The sequence below is a fragment of the Talpa occidentalis genome, unplaced genomic scaffold (assembly GCF_014898055.3).
Source record: "Talpa occidentalis isolate TD23 unplaced genomic scaffold, MPIMG_talOcc4v2.1 talOcc4.7, whole genome shotgun sequence".
In the NCBI taxonomy this organism is placed as follows: Eukaryota; Metazoa; Chordata; class Mammalia; order Eulipotyphla; family Talpidae; genus Talpa; species Talpa occidentalis.
This window is the reverse complement of record NW_023605083.1, coordinates 58,825,906-58,838,752: the sequence shown is the minus strand read 5'-3', so window position 1 is coordinate 58,838,752 and position 12,847 is coordinate 58,825,906. Positions and strand designations below refer to the sequence as shown.

At 36.9% G+C, this 12,847-nt stretch overlaps 1 long non-coding RNA gene across 2 annotated transcripts in view; it reads right to left on the bottom strand.

Annotated features, from left to right (window-relative positions):
* Positions 1-12,059, bottom strand: part of LOC129144887 (uncharacterized) — a 210,494-nt gene extending 198,435 nt beyond the window's left edge. Inside the window, exons 1-2 of one of the 2 annotated variants that reach the window (XR_008549687.1) lie at positions 11,941-12,059; positions 7,947-8,049 (exon numbers count right to left, since the gene is read on the bottom strand). This is a non-coding gene — a long non-coding RNA (uncharacterized LOC129144887). Of the gene's footprint in view, positions 1-7,946; positions 8,050-11,840; positions 11,862-11,940 lie in introns of those variants that run through there. The other variant, XR_008549688.1, reaches the window with a different exon arrangement.
* Positions 12,060-12,847: the final 788 nt, after the last annotated feature.

Below are 12,847 nucleotides of genomic sequence, written 5' to 3'. Positions count from 1 at the left end.
TTTTTTTAATGTAAATTTACAACACTCTTGCCCTGCATAATATTTTTATCTTTCCTTTATACTCTAAAGAATTTCAAAGCAAGAACATTTCTGTGAGTTTATTAGAGCCTTCAGTTTGGATACTGAATTGTTACAAAACCAATATTTTTTACATTTTTCTTCTTAATAACATTCTTTGACCCAGAGAGAACTAAAATATAAGCTATTTGATGTCTAAAATTGCAGAGATAAACTGACATTGTGTTCTGAAGGTGTCTTTTCATGAGAAAAATGGAATTTTTAAAAAATGTAATCAAGTTATACAAAGCCTCTCACCCTCAGGTCATCAGTTCAGATTTTTCTGAGGTTGAAAGTTGCACAAAGTTGTGGTTGATGCTGGTCTCGTTGCCCTCTGAGAAATGAGTTGGAGGTCCCAGAGGAGGTTACTGCTTTGTAGTCACCACCCCATAATTGATACCCATAGGCTCTTAGGGGAATAACAATTCCAACAGAAACCCATAGATTTGGCCTAAGATTCCTTTTTGAGTTTGTCCTATGCACCCTTATTTTATCAAGTGAATGTTCTCGAATGCTTCATTAAGGAAGCTACAGTGATGACAATCTGAGAAAAATGAAGGTGAATTAGAAAGAAAAGGGCAGGACAGAGGAATAGGAGAATGAAAATAAATTAAGCCAAAAAAAAATGGAAGGGAATAAAGATGGAAAGAGGCAGAGAAAAGAAGGTAAAGAGGAGAAACAAATGAAAGCGCAGAGAAAGGAAAAGGTCGGGGGTGCAGGGTGGGAAGAGAACAAAAATGAAAGAGTAGGAGATGTGAAACTCCAGCAGAAGTTTGAGCAGAAAGCTTTCCACCCCAGTAGGGTTTCTGTTTGTTTTATATTCATTATTTTCACAACAGAAATACCATACAGGAACTTCACTTTTACAAAGTAAATTTGGGGCAAAAATGTGTATTTAATAATCACCCTCCAAAGAAAGGAAATCACTAGGGTAAATGAGGTTCATTCCAGCCCTCCAGAGAAAGCATCCCTCATCTCAGATGTGAAGCCCAAGGCATGAGAAGATATAAGAAGAGCAATCCCAGAGAAGGATCCTACCCAGTGGCCACTGCAGCCCCGGGAAAGAAGGTGCACCTGAGTGAGAAGTGGGAGAAGACTGGAGCATGATTCCTGAGACCAAACTTGACCTCTGGAGACCATATTCCAATCAAGGAAGCAGTAATTTAAAGAGTGGCTCCTGATTTGTCTGAAACTTACTCTTTGGTAACTTAGTCTACCACAAAAACTTAATGTGTATTTGAAAGTCCTAAATAATATCCTGAAGGTGACAAGAGATGAAATGAAATGTGACAGAATATGGCATTTGGTCTTTGTCATCTCAATAGTGCTTTGAGGCGGGCGCTTTCCTTCCTCTGTTCTTTTCATTGTGGGGGATGTCTACTTCTCTCTATAAGACAGCCTGGGAGCTAGATCTGGAATAAACTCTATAAGTTTCTCTTTTAACTGTGTGTTGGAGACCCCTAAGGCATGAAGTGCTGAAGCAAGGAGAATGTCAGGGTTATGACTGGAGACTGGTCAACACGGACTGGAAGACTGGCCTGTGTCCAGACCATGATGTCCTTTCTTGTGTCAGCAAAGTAAGCCTGAGAAACAGGCAAGATTAGAAAGGGAGTAGAATATACTTGATAATGCAGAACCTTGGCAGTGAATGTGTGCCTGGACAAGGCTAACTATTAAGAGAATTATTCATTGTCTAGTAACTAACAAGGAGGGGGGCAGTTTGGAAGAATTAGAGTCAAAGTTTGAGAGTTCTAGAAGAGAACAGAGAACCCAGAGGAGAGGACATGAAGTGGTGTTCTTCCCTTTTGTTGAGGTTGCAGCTGAATAGTGTTATTGTCCTGTCAAAGACTGACAGCCTGCCTTCATTTTGTCCCATCTCCCTCCCCTTCAGGTAAAATTGACAGTGTTTCTGCTAGTATCATTCCATCTCTACTCATAGCTTCTGGGAAGAGGCTGACTAAATTCACAGTCACCCCAATTAATCTCTTTATCAAATGATTGTTTCATAAAACCCTCAGGAAAAAAATCTTTAGCTACTGCATGAGTTTCCTGGGGCTTCTATAACAAAGTAACACAAATTTGGTGCCTAAAAGAAATATATTGTCTTATAACCTGGAGGCTAGATGCCTGAGATCAAGATGTCAGAAAGCTGGTTCCTTCTGAGTATCATGGTGAATAGGTTCCACACCACTTTGAGTTTTTGGTAGTTTATGGCAATCTTTAGTGTCACTTGGCCTCATTTCATATGGCACTTCCTGTGTCTTCTTCACATAGTCTTTCCTCTTCATATTTGTCTGTGTCCCAACTTCCCCTTTTATAAAAACTCTAGTCATATTAAACTAGAGGCAAACTTAATGACTTCATTTTTATTTGATTACCACTGAAAGGACTGTAGTTTTAAATAAGGTCACATTCTGAGGTACTGGGACTAGGACTTTAACATATCTGTTTGGAAGCAATTCAGCCCATACACATTAATTATTGTCTTCATAACATGAAAGATGAGGTTTTAGCTCTTATATCCTATTTACATCTTCTTTCCATTTACTTTTGCACCTCCCACATTCTGATAATAATTTTTGCTAAGATTCAGTATTTACATAATTATATCCATGAAAATATTATTTATAGTTAAGGCAAGCAATGAGATGGATTAAATTTTCTTTCCGGTGTAATTTTTAGTTTTCATGCAATTATTAGAAGTCCTTGTATTCTTGTTTGATTGTTTTTCTAAGTCAAAGGAAACCAAGGTCTAAGCTCTAAAAGGAATGTCTGCAAATTAAAAGTGAAAGGTAGAGAAACTAGTAGAAATGTGGGGAAAAGTATGGATAGGTGATTGAAAATGAAAGAAAAATATCACACTGTTAAACAGCACATCAAAAAGGGACTCAGATCCACTGGTTATAAGATAAATGAAAACATCAAAAGATCACTTTACTCTTCTCAGATTGGCCATCATTGAAAGTGGGATGGTCACTAAGGGTTGGCAATACAATAACTGTAAGTACCACTGATAGAAGTGTGGACCAGGCCAGTATTCTGAGGAGCACTTTGGCACTGCCACTACATAATCAATTCATATCACATTCCAGGATGGACATCTTCCAGAAATTCCCTACTTCATTTGTGGTAGCAAAGTGTTGGAGATAATCTAGTTATTCATCAGTAAGGGACCATTGATCAGTAAGGGACCATCAGTAGGTACATATGGAAGATGCATAATAAGGCATATTTGTGAATTAGAAGGAATGATTAGATGTAAGCCCAGCAAAATGAATAGATCTAAAAAGCAGTGCTGAGTGAAAAAAAAAGACAAAGATTAATTAACCAAAATAGAAGCTTTATAAAATAAAATATATGTAAATTATAAAATATGCATTTCAAATACCTCATATAAATGAAATGATACATTTCAAATATATCAGGATGTTTGCATATGGGAGAAAGGGAAATATCTAAATAAGAGAGGGACCATGCTAAGATCAATGCTAGTGAGCCAGGAATTGAGGAGTATGAATAACTCAACCATCTGCCCTGGAGATCTAAAAACAAATCCATTCTTTATACAATTATGACTAAATAAACATTATTTACACCCAAGTCATAAAGTGTATGAAGATTAAATTTCCCTTTTAGGGGATGAACAGAGGTTTAGTATTTTCCACTTCCCTGGGGTTAATTAGTTTTCTGGGCACATATCACTAATTCATCTCTAAAATTTTTACAAATGAATATAGATCTTCCCTTTTTATTCCTATTCTTTGTATAATCTTTATAGCTTTATATATATATAAATATATATAGCTTTATATATATAAATAGCTTTATATATAATATTATATATATATATATATATGATGACATCTCTCTTGTACATTTTTCATCCTTTGCTGAATTGTATCTTCAACAAATTCATGTTCAGGCCCTAACACCCAGTGTGACCATATTTGGAGATACAGAGTCTTTAGAAGTTAGCTAAGGTTAAATGAGCTCATAAGGGTGGAGGCCTATTCAGTAGGAACAGTAGCCTTGTAAGAAGAGGAGGAGATCTATTGCTCTGCAAGCCTGGACTAGAGGTCTCAACAGAAACAGACCCTGACAGGTACGGGACTGTTATCCTCCGGAACGGTGGGAAAATAATTTTGTTTTTAAGTCATTCATTTAGTGCTATTTTGTTATGTTAGCTGAAACAAACTAAGAAAATTTTGGTTTGAGAAGTGAGATGCTATTGTAATACTTAAAAATATGGAAGCAATTTTAAAATTGGGTGATCAGTAGAGATAGCAGCAGGTTTGAGGTACAAGATACAATGAGGTTCTCGATTGCCATGAAGGACAGGTTGCTAGAAACAAGCACATTAAAGGGGATTCTAGCAAGGACTCAGAAAGAAAAGAGGAGAGCTGGGAGAAAGCTTCCATCTTCTTAGAGAATACACAAATAATCACAACACGATGTTGGTAGATGCATATTGAAAGTCATTCTGGTGAGGTCTCAGATGGAAATGAGGAGTAGGTAATTGGAAACTATTATAAAGTGACCAAAACAAACTGTGCTCTAGTGTTTTGTGGCAGGTAGAAACTGTGAGCTATTAGATATTTAGGTGGAGATATTTCTACACAATGCAGCAAAATAAATAGCAATATGTACATAACACTTTAAACATGGGGGCAAATATTAGTGGTCTGCAGTAAGTGGGATAGAGGGGAGGGAAAGGCAGAAGACTGCTGTTTTCCATTATAAGTCATGCAGAAACTGTAAGACTTTTTAAGGGTGTACTTAGAACATTTATGAAACTCTTATCATTAAAATGTTATCTTGTCATGTTTTAAGCCCTTGCAGCATCTTAAGAAAGATTAAGTTCTGTTTTTACTATTTTTACAGCATCGAGGATTTTTTCTTCCAGTAAGAAAATGCTAGTTTTTAAGCTTCAAAGTACAATGTTGTATGGTTTTGTGGCCTTGTATAATATTGAAAAAGTCTTGGACTGGGGCCTAAATTCCAGTTGTTATTAATAAGCAAAGGGATTTACATTTCAAGAGTTTGGATGATGAGCATCATAATATTATGGAAAGACTACAAGTTTTAGAGAGAGATAGAAATGGGTCCGAGTCCAAGTGCCTCTAATTTTTATGTTGTATGGCCTGAGGCAAGTAAATTTAAGTCTCAGTACCTCAACTTCTTCATCTGTACAATTGGATAATAAGACTGTATTTCATGGGAATCCTATGAGTTTTAATGAAAAACACTTAGTCTGATGCCAGTCTCAAGATAATCTCTTGATAAATGGTTTCCATATGGTTATGATATCCATATTAAGAAGACTTTCCACTCTTTGCCAGCCACATCTTTAGTTACTAGACTGAAATTCTTTCTTCTACTCCCCATTCTTAATGGAAATCACTAGTCAATTTTGCTCACCTATAATATTAGTAGATTCTAGCTCTAAGTCATATATCTGCAACCTACATGACTTCTGGTAAGACACTTAAATTCTCTGATCCTCAGTTTCCTCACCATAGTAGGTTAAATAGTATCCGTTATGATCATATGAAATAATGAACATGGAAGTGAAACTGCCAGGAGAATATAGATGATCAGTGTATTGTGACACAGAACAAGCAGATTGTCAAGCCCATTTCCCAATTTAGAAAATTAAGAAATGTTATATAATCATAAACACTATTCTTTAGCTATCTCATAGAAACATTCTGTGACTATTTAAGGTCAGCTGTACTCTATAAGAGGATAGTTGATAGATATGAATGTTGTGGATATATGAGATATCCATGAATTTCCTACACCTTTGCTTCCTAAATTGTCAAAGAATAAAATTCACAGAATGCTCCAAGCACAGAAAACTGTCCAGGTTACTTTACTTGAACAGATTTCCGACAAAGTCCAGAACTTTGCAATATTTGACAGTCCAATTTTTGTTAGTTACAAGTGTTGCCCAAGTTTCAAAATCAATCTAGCTTAGAAAACTTCAAATTTACAAGACATGTAAAGCTCTACAATGAAAAGATTTTCAGACTTCTCAATGAATCCCATCAAATGTTGATCTTCCCAAACAGCTTTTATATGATCTGATTTACAGAAGTCTGTCTAACATATAAATCTTCAGGAACACAGCTATTGCCCAAATGAGGAACCCTCACAGTTAGGACAAGATTTTCCCTGCTTTGATGTCCATTATCAAAGTGAGTTGGAGCTGAGTTTAAATCACCATGCTCCTGCCAAAATAGTCTTGTTCCCTTTCCTCCTCATCACTGTTGTGGTACCCTGTCAAGGAGAAGATGTAGGGCTCTCTGAATAGTTGAGTTCAGCAATCTTCTAAAATGCTGATGCAGCTCCCTTGACTAACTGAGTGCAATATTTCTGTGACAACCTTCCATAATCCAAGAAGCAGCTGTCTTAGGTCAGCAGAGGTGATCATGGTTCCCTGATAACTGGGAGAGATTATTCCAAGTTTTCATTCTTTGTTAGAAAGAATCTCTCCCCCCTTTTTGTTTGAATGAAAGTCACACCTAGCACAAAGCACAGAAAGACATCACTGCAATCTACTTTCTCTTATGACTTGTTCATGCCTGGAACTATATCAAACACATGGACTTGATAACTAATAATACAATGTAGCTAGCCATTCCAGCACACATGAATTTGTTTTAATGTTGTTGTCTATAAGATTGAGTACAACTTTACACTGACCCATTAAAATAATAACAAAGAAATAGACAGTCCTTTTTGGTATATAAAGTCCTTTTTGGTGATAGTCATCTATTTTTTCTGAAAATTGTAAAAGCAGGATTGTTGCCTCTGTGAGACACATAGGGAAATAAGATTTTGAAAATGATCCTTTTTATGATCTTCTCCAAATGTTGCATACAAAATACACTTTTGATAAAATGTGAGCAGAGCAAGCAATGTACCTTTCTATCAGGGTACATCCAAATTTCAGTCACTCCTGTCAGTCACTGAAGACCAATGGATGGTAACATAACAGAAGCACACACATTTATTTTAAATGAAGGATGGCAACAACCAGCAGCAGAAAGCTATCAGAACTATGGAAAGTAGGTAATACACAGGCCACCTGTGTGAAAAATGAGGTGTCACTTTAATTATGAGAAAAAAATGACTTTTGTTAAACATTTACTATAGTCTAATACTATAGCTATGAGGTATTATACTATTGTTTTCAATGCATTCTTGTTTTTTGGTTTGTTTTTTTTTTTTTTAAAGATTTATTTAATTATACAAGCACTGGGTACAGTCAGAAGCGCGGGAAGGTGAGAGAATTCACCAGAGCCAGAGCGGAGAGCAGAACAGGCAGACTGACGAAATGCACTGCTGAGGGGAGCAGCGGGCAGCAGGAGAGGTCTGCATGCCATGTGGGACCCACGGCCAGGGTTGGAACCGGCACTGCAGAGGCTGCAGGCAGCTTTGCAACCCAGAGCTCAACTGCTGCACCACCTGGGAGGCCCTTCAATGCATTCTTGTTTAATTCTCAAAGAAAGCAATTTTTGGGCTCCCCTGGTAGCCCCAGGTGAAGTCTCAGTGCTATCACTACCATAGCCTGATTTCCATCTCCAGCCAGGATGCTAACCCACATAAGGTGTAGCAAACCTCTCCTGTCCTGCCCACAACACCCTCAGTGTATTTCAATAAATCTACCTGTTATGCTCCCCACTCTGTTTCTGGTAAATCCACTACTCCCTCACCTCTGGCCTACAACTCAGTTCTTCTACACAATTAATTAATCAATAATTAATCAAAAAAGAAACCAATGTTGTATTTGCTATTATTATCCCCATTTTTCAAGTGAGGATTGTATCAGTCAGTTTCTGCTTCTCCAGAGAAACAGAAACAGTAGAATTTATCAAGAGACTTACTTTGAGGAATTGGATCATACAATTAGGGAGGCTGAGGTGTCCCATGAACTACCATTTGCAAATTGCAGGCCAGGAATGCCAGTGGTATTGTTCCTCTTCAAACCTGAATGTTTGAGAACCAGGAAAACCATTGACTGAGATCAGAAGATGAATTTCCTAGTTCAAGCAAGAGAGCAAATCTGCCTTTCCCCCAATTTTTTATTCTATTCAGATCTTCAATGAATTGGATGACGTCCACCTACACTGGTGAGACCCATTTTTACTCAGTGTGTAGATTCAAATGCAAATTTCTTCTGGAAATACTCTCACAAACAAACTCAGAAATAATATTTTACCAGATATCTGGGTATCTTTTGGCCTGTACAAGATGACTCATAACATTAATCATCAGACAATGACATCCACAGATGGAGGAATAGTTTTTGACATGGCTCTCCTCTAGCCACCACTAGAAATCAAGTATTGCTTACAGGAAATTTTACCAGCTCATTGTCTGCTTCACAAACTGATCCATGAATATTTTTCTCTGAGGTGTGGTTGGTGGCTCACTGTGTTAACAGAGGGAGAGGAAGTTGCTGCCAGAGTGGCACCCATTCCAGTCAGTCAAATAAACTGGGGGAAAGACACAGACTGCTCAGAACACAACCATGAATAGGAGATCTTCCCAGGGAAGGTAAAGTATAAAGCTACATGCTGAAAAGGGGCTGGGACTTTTTGTTCAGTCAAAGGAGAATCTGGCTGGGCCATCATAGGCAACTGAGTTCCATCTCCCCTCCACTCGGGAACTAACAAGTTCTGAGACTGAGAGACTTAGTGGGCACATGGAGATGAGTAGCAAAGGTGCAGAGACCAACAACACAGGATCCAGGTAGTGATCAATGTCTGGCATGGTCCCAAGTTATGAAAAGACAGTATAGGGCTCTCCACCTGGGATAGTCCTCCCTCAAAGAGTGAGACTGATGTCTTCAGACTCTGGCATGCCCTCCAAAATAAACAAATAAAACCAAAGCATCAAGCAGAATAGCTAACTAAAGCAACATACCTAGAAAACAAGGATCCTAATGCAAGACAGAAAAGCTGAAAAAAAAATAAATGATAAAGAGTTTGAGGATATAAAAATAAAAAATTTTGAATAATTATCAGAAGGAAATTCATTGAATTCCAAGAATCTCAATTAAACACAGAAAGATAGGCTTAGTGTCTCAGAAAAGATATTAAGGAGCAGAAGGAGTTCATCAAATCAAATGAAGAAAGAAAAAAAAATGAAGTGAAAGCAAACATGGAAAGCACAGGTATACTAAAGCTTACAGAAGAGATAATCAATGAAATCAAAAATAAAATGTACAAACTATTTAAGAGGAAGAGGGAAGAGAAATAAGATTTAGGAAAATGAAGAAACTATTAGAAATATCAGGTTCCATTGTTAGAGGAAATATAAGGAAAATGGGTATCACAGAAAGTAAACATACAGAGAAGGGAGCAGAGACCCTATGCAATGAAATAACAACTGAGATTTTCCCAAACCTAACAAAAGTACTAATCATGGATGTACAAAATCTGAGAGAGCATCTAAATTTCTAAATATTAAATAACCTACACCAAGACTGTTAAATTATCAAACACCACTGTTAAATTATCAAAATTCAAATATAAAAAAGTAAAAATTAAAGGCTGTCCAGAGGAAAAAAAAAAAAAGGTAACAACACAGGCACCTCAATCAGACTTCACCAGAATTCTCAGCAGAAACTCTACAAGTTAGAAAAGAATAGTGTGACATATTCACAAATCTAAACGATAAAAACTGCCAGCCCAAAATACCTACCTGAAAAATTATCATTGAGGTATGATGGGGAAATACAGGCCGACATCAGTAAGAAAAGTCTCAAATAAATAAACTAACCTTACATCTGAAGGAACTAGAAAAAGAAGAAGAAATGAAATCAAGAGCTATTAGAAGGAAGGAAATAATAAAAATTAGAGTGAAAATACATAGAGTAAAATAAAAAAAAGATTCAAAATATCAGTGAAATCAAGAGCTGTGTTTTTGAACAGATAAAGTTCACTAAGAAAAGGAGAGAGAAATCCCTAATTAAAAGAATCAGAAATGAAAGAGGTAGAGCTAGAAAGAAAATGCAGAGATAAAAAGGATCATAAGAGACTACTATTAATATCTGTAGGCACACAACTGAACAACACAGAAGAAATGGACAAATTTGTATGGAATCATGAAAGACCCTGAATACCCAAAGCAATCTGAAAGAAAGAAGAAAAATGGATGTATCACACTCCTTGCCTTCAAACTACACTACAAACTGTGCAAAGTGAGAGTAACCAAAATAGAAGTGTATTGGAAAAATAGAAACACAAATCAATGGAATAGAATTGAGAGTCCAGAATTAAAACTACATATATGTGGACAGCTGATCTATGAGAAAGGAGTCACAGGCCTCCCTGGTGGTGCAATAGGTTAAGATGCAACCTATGAAGCTATCCGCAGCCTCTGCAGCACCAGTGCAATCCCTGGCTAGCCAGGGAGCTACCCACAGCAGTGTATTTTAGCTGCTCCCCTCAGCAGTGTATTTTAGTCTGCCTGTTCCGTTCCCCACTCCTCTGTCTCTGATGAATCCTCAAACCCACCACCCCCGCCATACCTCTGGCCTGTATTCCAGTTCTTTTATGCATAAATAAATAAATCTTAAGAAAGAAAAAGGAGTCAGGACCACAAAATGGAGAAAGGAATGTCTCTTCAATAAATGTTGATGGGAAACTTGAATAGTCACATGTTTAAAATAATCATTTTATCCCATACACAAAATCAGTACAAGAAGAACTAATGACTTGTATAGAAGAACTGAAACCATGAAATACATAGAAAATATAGGTAATACACTCCTGGATATAGACATCTCAAATATATATGAGCACTCAACTCCCCAAAGAGGGGATGAAAGCAAAAATAAGCAAATGGGATTACATGAATCTAAAAAATATTTTTATAGTGAAAGAAATCATCACAAAAACAAAAAGGCAATCTACTAACTACAAGGAATACTTCTCATCAAAAGTCCAAGAGCTGGGCCTCCCCGGTGGTGCAGCGGTTGAGCGCTGGGTTGCGAAGCTGTCCGCAGCCTCTGCAGTGCCGGTTCCATCCCCGGCCACCAGGTGAGGGTCCCACATGGAGTGCAGACCTCTCCTGCCGCCCGCTGCTCCCCTCAGCAGTGTATCATCAGTCTGCCTGTTCTGTTCCCCACTCTGGCTCTGGGGAATTCTCTCACCTTCCCGCGCTTCTGACTGTACCCAGTGCTTGTATAAATAAATAAATAAATCTTTACTAAAAAAAAAAAAGTCCAAGAGCTTAGTTTCCCAAATAGATAAAGAACCCATAAAACTCACAACAACGAAACAACCCAATCAAAAGATGGGCAAAATACCTGAATAGGTATTTCTCAAAAAAAAAAAAAAAAAAAAAAAAAGACATACAGAATGCCTACAGACAACTATGAGGGAAATATAAATCAGAACCACAATGAGATATCATCTCACCCCTGTAAGAATGGCCTATATCACAAACACTGGGGGGAAAACAAGTGTTGGTGAGGGTGTGGAGAAAAAGTAAACCTCATTTGCTATTGGTGAGATGTAAATTGATGCAGCCTTTATGGAAAACAATGGAGATTCCTTAAAAAGCTGTAAAGGGAAATACCATATAATCTGGGAATACCACTCCTAAGTATTATCTAAAGTATATTAAAACACTATTTCAAAAAGATATAGGCACCCCCTGTGTTCACAGCAGCATTATTCACAATGGCTAATACACAGAATCAACCTAAATGCACACCAATGGCCAACTAGATAAAGAAGTTTGGTATACACACTTGATGCACTACTTACTCAACTATTAAAAGAGAGAAAATCTTCTCTTATAATCACATGGATGGAACTTGAGGTAACTATGCTAAGCAAATTAAGTTTGAAAATAAAAAACAATTACCAGGTGGTTCCACTCTTATGTGAAATAGCAAACACACTGACAAAACACAACAAAAATAATTATGAGACTCTGTGAAAACACTATGGTGGTTCCCAAATCAGAAAATGAATAGGAATGGGGGCAATGTGTAGAATGGGTCAATTCAGTATTGTGACATCAGTAGAATTTTGGTGGTGGGTGAGTAAAGCATATACAAAATTTATATAGTTTTGAAAATGATTAGTACATCAATAAAATTTTATTTAATTAAACAAAAGAAAAAAATTAATCAATATATAAAAACACATAAGACTAAACTGTCCAACCAGGTAGCTGATAATAAGTCAGATCAAACTGTTTAATTGTTCTCACCACTGTCCAATCTGCCTACTTTCTTTTCTAAAAATAAAATGTTCACAAATAGCTGCTGACAGTCCCCTAACATCCCTTTCCACTATTGACATGATCTTAGGTTTGAAAATCAGGAAATCTCAGAGGAAATAAGAAGCATCTGTCCATCATGATTTGATAGTCACAAAATAAACAGTACATTCAATGCCACTCAATTCAATTTCATTTTTATCAAGTTGGGTTTTTGTAGCATAAAATATTTTTAAGGTATAGATGGACTTTGAGATAATTTTCTCTGTGCTCGCAGATTTCATCATTCACCTTCTATTTAATTTGTGATTTATTTAAACATCTTAAAGCTAGATGTGTCTACAATGTGCTAGAAATTTAAAGTTGAACAAAGTTTCTGCTATAAGGGAATAGCACCAAGAGGTGACAAACAAGAAACAACCAACTGCAATACAACAAAGGCACCATGAATGGTATGAACTGAGAGCTCTGGTGCCCAAAAGTAGGGAAATAGTAGCGCCTTCAACTTGAACATGGGGCTATGACTTCATCAAGTTGTATTTGGATT